Source organism: Lathamus discolor, chromosome 8, assembly GCF_037157495.1.
Source record: "Lathamus discolor isolate bLatDis1 chromosome 8, bLatDis1.hap1, whole genome shotgun sequence".
Classification (NCBI taxonomy): domain Eukaryota; kingdom Metazoa; phylum Chordata; class Aves; order Psittaciformes; family Psittacidae; genus Lathamus; species Lathamus discolor.
This window is the reverse complement of record NC_088891.1, coordinates 3,559,443-3,573,631: the sequence shown is the minus strand read 5'-3', so window position 1 is coordinate 3,573,631 and position 14,189 is coordinate 3,559,443.

The following is a 14,189-nucleotide window of genomic DNA, read 5'->3' as shown; positions in this document are numbered from 1 at the left end:
CACAGCATGTGGGGACACGGGAACCATTTGCTTGCATTAGGGCTCGTCTCACCCTCTGGGCAGAAGCCATGCCTTTGTGCATGGCCATTTCTTCTGATTGAGCAGTGAAGGGTGGTTTCCATTAGAACAAGCGCGCTGCAAACCCAGTCCTCACTTCCCATCTGGTTTATGGGCTTTTCCTTGTGTTTCGCACTGGTTAAGGTGTGTAGATGGATGAGCGGGGCTGGAGGGTTGAACCTGCTATGTGTGCTATGCACATCGAGAGAGGTGTGGGGGGCAGAGCTAGGGGAAATGAAACGAACCCCATCCTTTTTGTCTCATAACATCCACCTCGCTGTGCTGGGGAAGGTCTATGGGGGATGCCCACGGTCACCAGGGGCTGTGAAGGAGGGAGGCAATATCTCCATGTGGAGCAAAGGGGAGGGAATGGGCTCTGGTGGTGGCAGGAAAGGTTTAGGGTTTGATGATGGGAAAAGCTTTGTGATGGCAAAGGTGGAAAACGGGCTGCCCGCGGGGAGGGAGGATGTAAAACTCCCTATTCTCTGTGCTGGGTGGTGAAAAATGGGCGAAACCCAGGAGGACCAGACCAAATCCATGCCTGCGAGCGCTCTGCATCCCACTGCAACAGCCCCATGGGCACCGAACCCCAGCAGCACCTTGCATAGCAGATTGAGGGGGGTTAGAGCCTTGCCTGAGCACTGACGGCCACGCCGGGACCCACATTTCCGTGCCCCCATCCCCACATTCCTCCTCTCGCACTGGCTGGGTTTTGAAACTCAGAGTGCATCCCCTTATGTCCTGGAGGGCAGCTTTCCAGCCGAGCCCGTAGGATTTAGCAGGGGGGTCAGGAAAACCAGACTTTGGCCTCCCGTGCTTTGCACTGGTCGCACACCGGGGCAGAGGCTCCCTTTTAACTCTTTTCCTGGGATTATCTGAAAACCCGGAGAAGTCCTGCGAGCCGCGGGCGATGCGGTGGGTTCAGCGAGCCGAGGGGTTAGAGAGGAGCTGCTGCAGAGGCAGCACAGAAAGAGGCGCTGCTGAACCAGTAACGCTCGAACTGTGCTCTCTAAAATGCACAACAACGCTGGCAGGTTTATGTCGCTCCGTGAGTTACAGTTCGAATCCCACCGTGCGCTCCGTGCGGCGATGGGATTGCAGCTGGGGGACGGACGAGCTGGGAAGAGCATCGCTTAAATGGTGTTTGGTTGAAAACCGAACCCTTCTGCGCCTTTTTAAGGCAAGGGCAGCGAAGGAAAGTGCAAATAAAGCACCCGAAAGCTGCTATTTCTGCAGGGTGGGATGGGAGGGCTGGCGCTGGGTGACTGCCGCCCTGTCCCTGCCTGCAGGCAGAGGGGGCAGTGGGAGCTGTGCCTCTGCCCGCTGCAGTGCACGGATTGAAGCAGACAAAAGGCAGTCCGCAAACACACAAAGCCCAGAGGAGCCCCTGGGGTGCTGGAGCCGGGTGGCTGCTTGGCTTGGTGGGGCCATTGACCGGTGGGAGCTGCCCCATAAACCCCAGCAGGCCCTGGCTGTGGGGGGAGCTGAGGGTTTATCCTTTGCACGATGAGGGCCTCTCAGTGCGGGGATTACAGCAAAAATCAGGTTAAAACCCATTTATGTGACCCGAGCCGTGTCCCAGGGACGTGAGCGGGGCCATGGCGATGCTGGTGGCTGCAAGCCCCGGGCGCGCTGCGTGCCATGGTTAATAAAGGGCACACGGTAATTAAAGCAGCACACCTGGAAATAGCTCTTTCTGTAGCTCCCAGGCTTAACCAAATGAGTGAAATTTGCACTCGCATAATTAAAGCGCTGCGGTTCATGATCCTGTTTGCACCAGGGACTCACTCTGCAGCTTGACTCCTCGCCCGCCAGTGACAGCCCATGTGGAAAAACCCCATCCAGCTCCGGCTCCAGCCCCTGCACAGCTCCAGCACCGGGGCTCTCGCCGTCAGGGTGCCCACTAACACCAGCCCATTAGCACCAGTTCATTAACAACAGCCTTTAAACCTGATGCTTCCAGCATCCTCCAGTAGCCGCTCCAGCTCCCTCCCAGCACAGGCAGTGGTGATGGCAAAACACGGGGCTCTCGGCCATTGTTGCTGCTCCCATCCAGGGACTGTAAATCTGAAGGGGAAATCAGTGGTTTTGCATTAAATTCATGCCTCTCAAACAATCTCTTATTCTCTGCTGGTCCTTGTAGGGGTTAGAATAACACCAGGCTCACCAGTGACCAGATGGTTTGGTTTCGGTTATATTAATGGTACAATCCTGCACGCAAGTGAAGCTTGCCAGCAGAAAATAAGGTTTGGAGGTGCTGTGGAGCAGCATCCCTATGCGTGATATGTCACAGCAGCACACGGGCTCTGGCAATGCCACTGACACTGTTTAGCAGCCACCAGCTTCGAAGCTGGTAAAACCCTGAGTGAATTCCCAGGAGATCCATGATGAACGGAAATAGTGCCCATGCTTTTTCTCTTTCCTTCCTAAACCTGGAATAAGCTGTTTCCAAAGAGGTGATGTCAAATGGGATGGAGAGGAAGGAGGGGATGCAGCGAAGGCAGGTGCAGGGAGGTGGGGGATTAGCAGCAGGTCCATGCCAGTGGCCCTGGACACATCAACCCAGGCACAGGGGAGCTCATTTCAAATGTCCCAGATGCTCTGATCCCTGGCAGGACCACAGGGTATGAAAGCTCCTGGGAGACCTCAGAGCATTGTCCCAGTACCTACAGAAGTGGACAAGAGAGCCAGAGAGCGCCTGTAGGGACAGGCCAAGGGGAATGGCTTTAACCTGCCCGAGGGGAGACTGAGATGAGCTCTTAGGCAGAAGCTCTTCCCTGTGAGGGTGCTGAGGCGCTGGCACAGGGTGCCCAGAGAAGCTGTGGCTGCCCCATCCCTGGCAGTGCTCAAGGCCAGGTTGGACACAGGGGCTTGGAGCAAGCTGCTCCAGTGGAAGGGGTCCCTGCCCATGGCAGGGGTTGGAGCTGGATGAGCTTTAAAGTCTCTTCCAACACCAACCAGTTTGGGATGATGACCAAGCAAGGACGTGCTAATGCTTTTCTCCCATCCACCACATCTCTTCCCAACACTGAAGACAGCAGCAAAAGGGATTTAAACTGGAGATTAGAGAAGCTGCCTGACTGCACTGATACACTCAGGGTACCGGAGCATCCCCGGCACCAGGGGTTTTAGCTGTAATTACACCAACATCTGTCCAGTGACGGTCGGGGCTTGCGCAGTCCTTGCGCTGCTCCAGGCTGGGCTGGAGATTTCCCTCGGCCTCCTCCTGCGCCGCTTTGCTGCCCTTCCACTGAGATCCGGGTGGGTTTTTCCTATCTGATGCTTTCTCCCTCTCAGATTAAATCTCGGCTGTCAGAGCCGGTGCTGCGGGCAGGAAGATTTCCCAGCCCAGTCAAAATGTCGCCTGGTACAAATGCTGCCAATGAAAAACAGAAAGGAAGGGCCCGCGATGGGCTCAGGCCTGTAAAAGTATCCAGGAGATGGATCTGGGAGTTTAGAAACGATTGGAGCTCAGCCGTGAAAGGGCGCTGCGGGGATCGCCGTGCCCAGCACAGACATTCAGAGAGGGGGGGAAATCAAGAAGTTAAAGGAAAACGTGGCTCTGTGCTTGGCCTGGGATCGAAAGGGACCTTTTCCCCCATCTCAAATAGCGCTGGGGTTTATTGTTAGTTTGGAAATTAGGGCAAGGAAGGAAATGCCCGAGTGGTGGGACTGGGATATGCTTCAGCTCCTGCTGCATCCCTAAGAAGCTGTGCTGGGGCTGTCCACGCTCCCATCTGCTCTGTTTTGGGGTGCATAAAAAAGGCTTAACCCTAAGGACAGGATGCTGGGGACCCTATGGGTGCATCTGGGGGCACCCATCCTGTACGTGCAGCAGGAACCCTTCCTCCTCTCCCGTTCCCCACCGTCATCCCGCTTCATCCGAGAGCACCGCGCTGGGGAAAAGCATCGGAGCCAAGCGGGAGCTGTAATAAACCCTGGGCCAACCCAACCCCACCCTGGAACAGCGCTGTTGGAAAAGCCGGTTACACCGGCGCTGCTCCGGGGCTGTGTCATCGCCGTGCAGGGGGGAGGATGCTTCGGATGCCCCTGGGAGGAATCACAGCGTCGTTGTGAGGATGGTGGCTCCGGGGCTGAAATCGGCCTCGGGAACTGGGCTCTCACAAGGGCACTGGGCAGGGATGGCGGCTGCCTGCTCCCTGTGGGGCTTCATCAAATCACATACAACCGGTTTACTTCATCCTCAGGTCCAATGATGCCCACAAGGAGCTGGCTGTGACCAGACCCCCCCCACCAGCCCCGATGGGATTTTCACTCCCTAACAAACCCGGTTGCGCTGGAACAAGCGCTGGGAGCAGGGAGAGAGACGAGCCTGGAGGCGGAGAGATGCAAAGATCAAACCAGCAGCGATTGCCAGACAGAACCCAGGAGCCCAGGGAAAACACGGCGTGTCCTTGCCGAGGCTGTCATTTGTGCCAATTAAACAACAAACTCTGGCATGGCACGAAGGGAGCTGCGTGGTATTTCCTGAAAAGGGCGTGGGGAGCATCCTTGGAAAGCCTTCCCCGCACAATGCCCTTGCTGTGTCCAGAAAAATAAGGTTTGCCGGGACCCACCTGCCCCCAAAAGGCAGCTATTTAGGGCTGGAACACGGTCAGTCCGGAGCCAGTGGCTGGGTCTGGCCTGCATGCAGAGCAGTTGGCACCTTCGCCAGGCTCTGGGGCTTGGCTGTTTACCTGCATCTCCTTAATCCCTGCAAAATGCCTTGGGAAAAACCTCAGGAGAGCTGCCCAAGCACCAAGCATTCCCAGTTAAAGGTGTTTCCTCCCCCAGACTCCAGTTGGTGTCCGTTAAACCCCCCATGCCAACCCCACAGCCATGCCTGGCAGGGCCGGGACAGGGCCAGGAGGGGGTTTCCTCCTTTGCCACCTGAGCTTTTTGGGAGTATTTTGACCCAGCTGGGAATTTCGGGGCTCCGCAGCGGGCAGCAGCTCTGGGGCTTGCCAGAGAGATGGTTGCAAGGGCAATGGGCACACATATCCCTAGGGGGTTTTGGAGGGGCTCTGCTGCCTCTCCCATTGGGAAGGGACCGGGTTTGGAAGAGAAGGGGGTGTCCTGTGGGTTAGTGTCACACGTGTCCCCACATCCCCCTGCAAGCTGGGGCCAGGACTCACTCCCTATCCCGGCACAGGGCGTGCTTGGGGCTCCCCAAGGGCGTTCCTGGAGGTTTCGGCAGCATAACAGGGCTTGCCGAAGCCTGATCTCCGTGAGCTTACCTTTGCCATGGTATTTCAGAGGGGGAGCGTGGAAAACAAACACAAACCCACAGCCTGGGTGGGTTTCTTTTGCCCTGAGCTCTGCTCAGGCGCTGCAGGCCGGCGGGGTTTGGGTGATCAAACCGGATCCAGCGCTCTCTGGCCGGGCAGGATGCTGAAAGAGAAGCAGCTCCACCTAGGCAGGCGCTGGTGCTAAAGCAGAGCCGACCTCGACACCAGTTCAACCACCGACCATCAACCAGTATCTGTGCTGGGGAGTGCATCAGCAGCGTCTGCTCCAGCCTGCAGCCAGGCTTCGAGCCAGCACCAAGGTCCCAAGTCCCGGGGTCAGTTTGGGGCTCAGAATTCAGTTTCCCTTCTGCACCTTCAAACACCCCCCCCCCCCCAATGTTTATTTTCTTTCCCGTTGAGGCTGGAAAATTGAGGTGAAAAAGCCCGGTTTTGGCAAATCCCCCTTTGCATCCTGCGAAAGCACCCCCAGACCCACAGTGGGGGAAATCCCACAAGGAACAAAACTCCCCAGCAATAAAAACTCATCCCAGGTGGAAAAAGGCAGTGAAAGGCAAAGTGGGTTTTATGGAGCCTCAGACGTGTCTGGATTAGTCCCATAAAAATCAGCATCAGCCGCTGGTGAGGAATATCAGTTTCCCCGCAGGAGACAGCGGGAGAGACGCAACCCTGGTCTCATTTTGAAAGCTGCTTATTAGTGCTCATCAAGCATAATTATACTTCATCCCCAAATGAGATGCCCAACTGCATTCTGAACACACACTAATGCTTTTAAATGGCCAAAACACCAACCCCAAACCCACTTACTGAATCCCAACCAGGCTCCGAGTGTTAAAATAGACACTGCCAATGGCTCCAGGAAGGGGGGGGCTGCAGCTTCCTTGCAGCTTTGCCAATTAAATGCTTATTGCTGACTAATTAGGCAGAAATCAATCTGGTTTTAAGTGATATTTGATTAAACAGGTCCTGCAGAGCAGCCTTGGTTGTTAACCAGGGGAAAGAAACACCTTCCCCCCCATTCAGGATGCTCAGACCCGGTGTTTCTTGCCACCCTGTCCATGAACCATCCCCTTTTCTTCCAGCACTGCCGCTCTCCAGAGGGAAACACATCCCAAGGACCCACCCAGGCACAGCAAAACCTTTCGGAGCTGGGAAGGAAATGGAAAGGAAATGAAGGAAAAGGAGAAAATTAGCCGCACGCAGAGGGTGGCTTCCCCCCCGCTCCCAGCTTGGCAGGTCTCTGCTGCCCGGCTCACGCTGGGCTATGCCCATTCACAGGCTTTTCCAAATATTATCCCAATATTTTCTTTCAGCTCCCAGATAAATGGGCCTCTTCAGCAGGCTTTAAGCCCTCTCTGTTCCAACGGTTTCTCTAAGGCAGCAAAGGAAACATTTGGGTTACTCCAAGCTGCTGAATCCCGCTTTCAGGGCTGAGCTGCAAGGGGTTTTCCAAGACAAAATAGGGGCAGTGTTGCCCTGGGAAATACAAAGGAGGCCACATCACCCCTTAATCTGCCTTCCTTTCTGCCTCCTCTCCCATGCCATGGTCTGTCTTTCCCGTGCTTTCGTGCGGTCTTCATGGATTTCTGAGCGTGTTTCCAGCTTTCCAGTTCCATTCAGAGGGCACTTGGCAGTTTCCATCCAAAATGCACTTCCTCCACAGCCGTAAGTGGTGTCTGAAGTGAAATAACACAAATAAATCCCTCAAAACATTGACGTAAAGGGTCTGTCCTTGCAGTTCCTTTTGTTCATAGAATAATATCCTAGGATCCCTGACTGGTTTGGGTTGGAAGGGACCTTAAAGCTAGACCAGTCCCAATCCCCTGCCATGGGCAGGGACACCTTCCACTAGAGCAGCTTGCTCCAAGCCCCATCCTGCCTGGCCGTGGACACTGCCAGGGATGGGGCATATTGTTTTGGCATCTCCATCAGGCTCTGAATTCTCTGCTGTGGCTGGGAAGGAGATTTTCAAGCCTGGTGGGACACGACTCATGGCCACCAACCTGCTCCCAGCCTGGTCTGTCATTGCAATGGGCAGATTACGCTGCAATGGGCAGCGCCGCAGCAACCCATGGGTGGGCAGGAGCATCCCTGCCGCCGAGCATCCCCTGAACCACAATGTCCATGGGACCCTGCATCCCTCCCGTGGGGCTGGGGAGCCACCGCGCCCGAGGGAGCTGAGGGAAGCGCCCGTGCAGCGGACGGGGTTGGTGGAGCCAGGGGAAAGAGAGGAAAGGACAGGAAGGGGCCCGAGTGCGGGGAGCCGGGTGCGGGTGCGCAGGGCCGGCACTAGGGGGGGGTGGCACCACACGGCCGCTCCGCCTGCGAGGGCAGAGGAGGAGGAGGAGGCCGGGAGGAAGGCAGGGACGGGCTGCGGGCAGGGCTGGTGCTGCTGGCGGCTCCGCCCGGGGAGCTGAGGGGCTCGGGGGGGCAGCGGACTGAGGAGCTGGGCTGAAGGGAAAGGGTGATGGGAAGGGATGAGGGGCAGGATGCAGGCAGCGGCGAGGCAGGGATGCTGGAGACAGGGTGGCAGGGATGTGGGCAACGGTGTGGCAGCGGCGCTTGAGCCAGCATGGCAGGGATGCTGCAGGCACAGACCCCACTTGGCAGGGATGCGGGCAGCAGCAAGGCAGGGATGCTGCAGAAAGGCCCTGGCAAATGTTACTTGATTTACCAAGCTGAGATCCCCAGGCCTGTAACTTGGAGGGATGGAAATGCCCATAAACACCTGAAATAGGGAAACAAAATAATGTTAGCCCAATTCTACACAGAGCAGAAATCAATTTGCAAAGTTCACAGCCTGGAGGAGTCACACACAAGCACATCACAGCCTTTTCCCTGTAAAACAGCCATGGCCACCCAATGGCTCCCCATGGGCCTGATCCTGCCCGTGACTCCTGCCCTTTACCTCCCTGCACCATGGGCTTGGCAAGTATTTCAGGACTGACTGGGGCACATGTGGGCCCTTTGGTTGCCCCACTGGTATCCCCTGGGGCCAAGGTGCTTCCCGGAAGGAAGTGGAGAGGAATTTGCTTTGTATTTGATGGCACCGGGACTGTTTGAGGAGATCCTGCCCTCCACACCGCCCTCCTCATCATCACAGCCAAGGGATGAAGGCAGGGAATGGGCTTGTCCCAGCCCATTGGCCCACGTTGGGCAGAGCCTGCAGCGCTGGGGCTGTGCTCACCCGGGGGAGCCCAGCCCGGCCGCAGCGCTAACGAGGCTCCACGTTAATTACCGGCGTTAATCACATTCTGCAGTCTCAGAAAGGAAGCACTTCCCATGGGTGCCCTCAGCCAGACCCTCTCCTGAGCCTGTGTCTGCAATGGGTTATCACTAGGGTGGGACACAGCCACCAAGGTCCTGGCCTTGCTGGAAAGGCTGGGAGGTGGCAGCAGTGCTGGGAATGGGATGGAAAGTGCTCACGGTCCTTGTGCGGCCTCACCATGGGGTTAAGGAGGGGTGAACAAGTGGCAGGAGGAAAATCCCATCACAGGAGAGTGTTTCACTCTCCTCACTTTGCCTTGGCTGCCCAATGGGCAATGCCCCCAAAACCTGTCTCGGACACAACAAGTCCTTCGCGTGAAAGGGTTTACTTGTAAATCTCTCCAGAACCCACTTGATCCAATCCTTGCTCCCAAGTCACCACCAAAACCAGAGCACGGCCACAGACCTCACTCCCTCCCTGCTCACACTGAGGCTCAGCTCGTGCCTGCTGTCCCTGCACGAGGAACCTTCAGGGCCAGCATCGCCCTGAAAGCCTGCGTCCAGAAGCTGGAGGATTTTCCCATTCAAACAGTGGCAGCAAGGACCGGGGATGCTTTTGGCCATCAGCACCCCCAGGGAAACCCAGAGGCAACTCCAACAAGGCACGGATGGACAGATGGAGCCCACATCCCGCATTTCCCTGGGTAACAAACCTGCAGGTGCTGCTCCATGCTCCATGGGGATGCCAGGCTCCCCGCTGAGCCTGCTGCTCCCGGGGGTTTTCAATCCTCTTTACTCATTTCAGGCGAATTTGGGAACTATCTGGAGGCTGAAAAAGAAGCTGGTTTGAAAACGTCAAAACACTTCTTGTGGGGTTCCCAAAAGGAAGCCCTCGGGAATACCCAGCCTCTGCTCCTGACGGGTTTTCAGGAATGGTGGAATTTAAGTTTTTATTTGGGAATGGATTTCCCCCCCCTTAAGCTTTAGAAGGAGGCTAATTGAGCTGCAAAGACAAACTGCGTTTCTTATCAAAGTGACTGTTCTGGGGTGACCTAAACCCACACTGTTTGGGGGATTTTTCTCTTTAGATCAGGAAGTTTCAGTTCAATCTCCATTGATTTTGCCCTTTCTGCCCCCTTTATGTTTCCCAGATCCACCCCAAAATGAAAACCCCTTTTTCCACCTGCAGCATGTGCCCCACCCCGCCCAGGCCATTCCCTGCACTCAGCTACAAGAGAAAACCTGAGCCAAATGAGCATCCCACGATGCAAATCCTGCCACCGATGACCGACGGCATCTCTGCCAAATTCACGTGCCAGCATCGATTTCCAGCTAAATCCCTGCACCAGCATCATCACCATCAACTGGGCAGCAGCCAGACCTTCCTCGAGCTGCCTCCAAGAAGCCAGAGCATCATCCTGGATCTGCTGCTGCCTTTGGGGCCTGCTCCCACCTCAGAGCCAATACACTGGCTTAGGGGTCCAGCTGAAATGAAGCCAGAGCTGGGATGCTGCGGCTCAGATCACTGATAGCCATAGAATGAGAAAAAACCCCTACAGTGACCACAGACTCTTTGCATTTCTAAATTGAAACATCAACCTCCTTTGGTATTTCTGTGTGAGAGCTGAAGGCAGCACGGGTGATGCTGGTGGCCAAGGGCCACTGAGGCTTCAAGTGGCTTGAGTGAAAGCACTTTTAGCCACAGAGACTTCCCTTGGGGTTTTTCATGACATGCAGCAGCTTAAACAGCTGTATTTGGCTGGTATCAATGGAAAGACCTCTGTATTTCTGTATTTTGCTTCCACCACCATGCAGGAATTTTGCTTCCTCGGCCTCTCAGCATGGAAACCTTTCACATGGCTCACCCATAAAACACAAGATTTAAGCCCAGGAAGCGGGCAGGGAAGTGAGGAACGCTCTTCTTCCATGCTAGCCCCACATCTCTGGTTTCCCATCTCCTCCACTCTTTGCTGCTGCTAATTGCCCATGTATCAGCTAAGGATGGGGTCACCTGCACACTTCCTGCCGAGCTCAGGACCGCACTTCATGTGAGAAGTGGTTTATCCCCACAAACACACTGCAGTTGTGAGGAGGTGCCAAGGGCTCTACCTGGCATCAAGAGCCTGAATTCAGCCCTATCCTTGGGCATCCATTCAGACCCAGCGCTTTCTTTGAGCCTCTTTGTTTTACCCCCAGCCAAACAGATTAACTTAAGGACAACACATTAAGTTATGCCATGAAGGGGCTGAGACTTTCTCCTCCAGCTGAGGGCAGAAGCCCTGTGGCCACCCAGAGCCTGGCTCTGGCCCCCAGCCTTGGTGGCACGGCCACCTCCTCCTCCCTGCTGCTGAGCAGGTAACATGGCAATTGTGATAATGGGCCTCTGCCCTCCCAGCCCTGCTCAGAGCATCTAATGAAGCCAGGCGCTAATGGACTTGGCTTCACGGCACCCTGGAGATGGGTTATTGCCATTTGAGGTGGAGGGAAACCAAGTTGGGAGCAGATGGAGTGGCTGACCCATGTCACGAGGTACCTCAGGCTGGATGCAGGAGCCAGAGCTCCCTGTCTGGAGCAGGGAAAGGATGGCAGGGAGACATGAGGGCGACCACAGCTCTCTCATGTGGTACCTGTCACTGGGCAGACAGGTTTGCCCATGTTAAGAAGGGCACTGGGGACTCCCCACCCATGCTGGTCCCAACTCAGCGGCTTCAAGGCTGCTGTGTCTCTGTGGCCATCCCTCCTGACCTCCAGCACTGCTGTCCTCCTCTGATCCTGCCCCACAAGTTCTGAAAGACCCCAAACGTGGCCACTGAGGTGCAGAGCAGGAAGACTCATGGGTCCCCTTGCAAATGGTTTTGTGATTCACCCACCCAGCCTCTTTGATGTCACTCACAGAACCCTGGAACGGTTTGGGTTGGAAGGGACCTTAAAGCTCCTCCAGCTCCAGCCCCTGCCACGGGCAGGGACCCCTTCCACTGGAGCAGCTTGCTCCAAGCCCCTGTGTCCAACCTGGCCTTGAGCACTGCCAGGGATGGGGCAGCCACAGCTTCTCTGGGCACCCTGTGCCAGCGCCTCAGCACCCTCACAGGGAAGAGCTTCTGCCTAAGAGCTCAGCTCAATCTCCCCTTTTTCATCTTAAAGCCATTCCCCTTTGGCCTGTCCCTAAATGCCCTTACAACAAGTCCCTCTCCAGATTTCTTATAGCCCCCTTTAGGTATTGGAAGGCTGCTATATACTCCTGACTCAGTTTCACTTTGCTGGAGCAGCATTGCACCACCTCTTACCAATGAAGAAGACAATGGTCTGATAGTGCATCCCACCCTGGAGGGGCAGCCCAACCCCAGCTGCAAACACAGGCCTGACGGCTTTACCCACATCGGTTTTGGACCATCCTCCATGGTCTCATGCAATGAGCATCCTCTTGCAGACAACAGGTCCCCCCACCACAGTGGAGTCGCAGCGGCTCCCTCTGGGTCTGCCTGTGAGGGTGAGGATAGGGATGCGGGCTCTGCATCGTGTGCTCCTGCAGCACAGCATCCTCACATGCTTGTTGACAGCACGTTAAAATACTCTTCACTTCTTCACCATCACAGTTTTGCAGGAGGGCTGGAACCACAGCCCACTCCCTATCTGTAAAGCCAGAGGTTTTTCCCCTCCTCCCCCAGTCCTGCCGGGAAAACAGAGGACACCAAACAGCATTCCTGGCACTTTGGGGGGGGTTTGAGTCACTTTAAAAGCCTGGATAAAAGATCACCTCTTTCAACAGCTCATTTTGTGCTGGCTGGCACCGGCCCGGAGCCGAGCTCGGCACTGCTGCAGCCTGCCTTGCTCTCCCGCACCCACTGGGGGAGGCTGTGGGTGAGCCGGGATGCTCGCACTCCGCAGGTGAAGCCCCTTTTTGATGGCTCAGCAAATTCAAGAGACACCGTGCTTTTAAAGCAGCTCCCACCCGGTGCTCGGCAGCAGAGCGCTAACCCTGGCTTGGTGACAGCCCTGAGTGACCATGGCCAGCCCCGATTTTCTGGTCAAACCCTTCAGCAGTGCCGTTGTGCCAGGTCAAGGAGAGCTGTGAAGGATGCTCACGTGCCCCCAGCCGCTGGCCAGGCCTCTTTATGCCATTGCCAGCACTCATTGCCACTCATTCTCTGCCCAGTTTGGCTCTCAGCCACGGAGGAGGAACAGGGTAGGCCACAGAAGGTATTTACACAACAAGGAGCTATCTCAGCGAGACTGGAGCCATTGCCAAACCCAGCGCTAAGCTGATACGAAGGAGATGCCATCAGTGCGGTTTTGCTCATTATCACTAATAACTGTTTGTGTGTCGTTGCTCTCAGGAGCTCCAGTCCTGGCTCAGCCCCTGCTCCTCTTGCAGCCTTGTGCAAGAGGAGCAAACAGGGGGGTCCTGCCCCAAAACCCTATGGGCAAGAGTGGTGAGTGCAATGCCTGTGCTGTCCTCTCCCCGCTCACACCAGTGCTGGAGGATAGACCCTATCATCATCCCTTTGCTTATCCAAGCGTGACTGGCACCTCAGCCTCTTGTCGAAACCCTGATTCACCACAGCACATCTATCAGCACCTTCCTCCCCCCGCCGTGGGGATGTCTTTCTGCTGACATGGCAATCATTTCCCTGTCAATGCACTGTGACAGCACAAGGATTTCTCATTTCCAATCCTGGTGTGTCCCAGGGTGATTCCCGGCTCCTCCATTAACCCCTGGCCTTGCAGGATGGGGGCAGCCAGCCCTGATGGATGCTCTGGTATCTCTTCCACCTCTGATTAGCAGAAACTGTCTCCTGCTTTTCCTCCCAACACTTGCTGTACCTATGCAGAACATCACTTAACCTGGAGTTAACGGGTGTCGAGACTTTTCTTCTCCTTTCCTTCTCATCTTCTCAGCTGAGAACAATGGAGGCGAGGTTTGCAGAGGGAGGTAATATCTTTTTTTAGACTGACTGAAATAATTAGAAGAAAAACCAGGCAGGCTGTTGGGTACATGAGCCCTCCAGCAGGCCTGAAATAGCAGCAGAAGTCTGCAGAGCTGAATACCAGTGGAGAACAATAGCTCTGAGCGTGACTAGTTGCGTTAACCAGTTCTGCCACCAAAGACCATTCCCCAGCTGTTTCCCCTTGTGCTCATGAGCCACATCACACCTCCGCTGAAACCCGCTGTCCTGAGATCACCCCGCAGCCAGGAGCCACCGCTGCGGCCACATGGACCTGAGCCCCGCGCATGGCTCCACATGGGCTTCGTGATGCCCAGAGTGCTATGAGAGCATCCCTTACCCCTCTGCTGCTTTACCCCATCCTTTACCCTGTCCTGCTGCTCCTGGGGATCTCCCTGACCCCAGCCACAGGGACACTGTCCCACCATGATCCCAGGGACTCTGCCTGACCCTGGGAACCCTCCAATTTCAGGGACACTGCCCTACCGGGGGGGTCTGGCCTTGTCCTTGCTGACCTGATCCGATCCCTGGGGACCTTATCTGATCCTGGGAACCCTCTGATTTCAGGGGCATCATCCTGCCACAGGGATCTGGCCTGATCCTTGCGGTCCCTATCTGATTCCACGTGTCCTGATGCGATCCCTAGCGTCTCCATCTGATGCTGGGGACCCTGCCTGACCCTGGCGACCTCTCCCACCCCAAGCTCCTTGTCCCACCCGAAGGACCCTGTTCCACC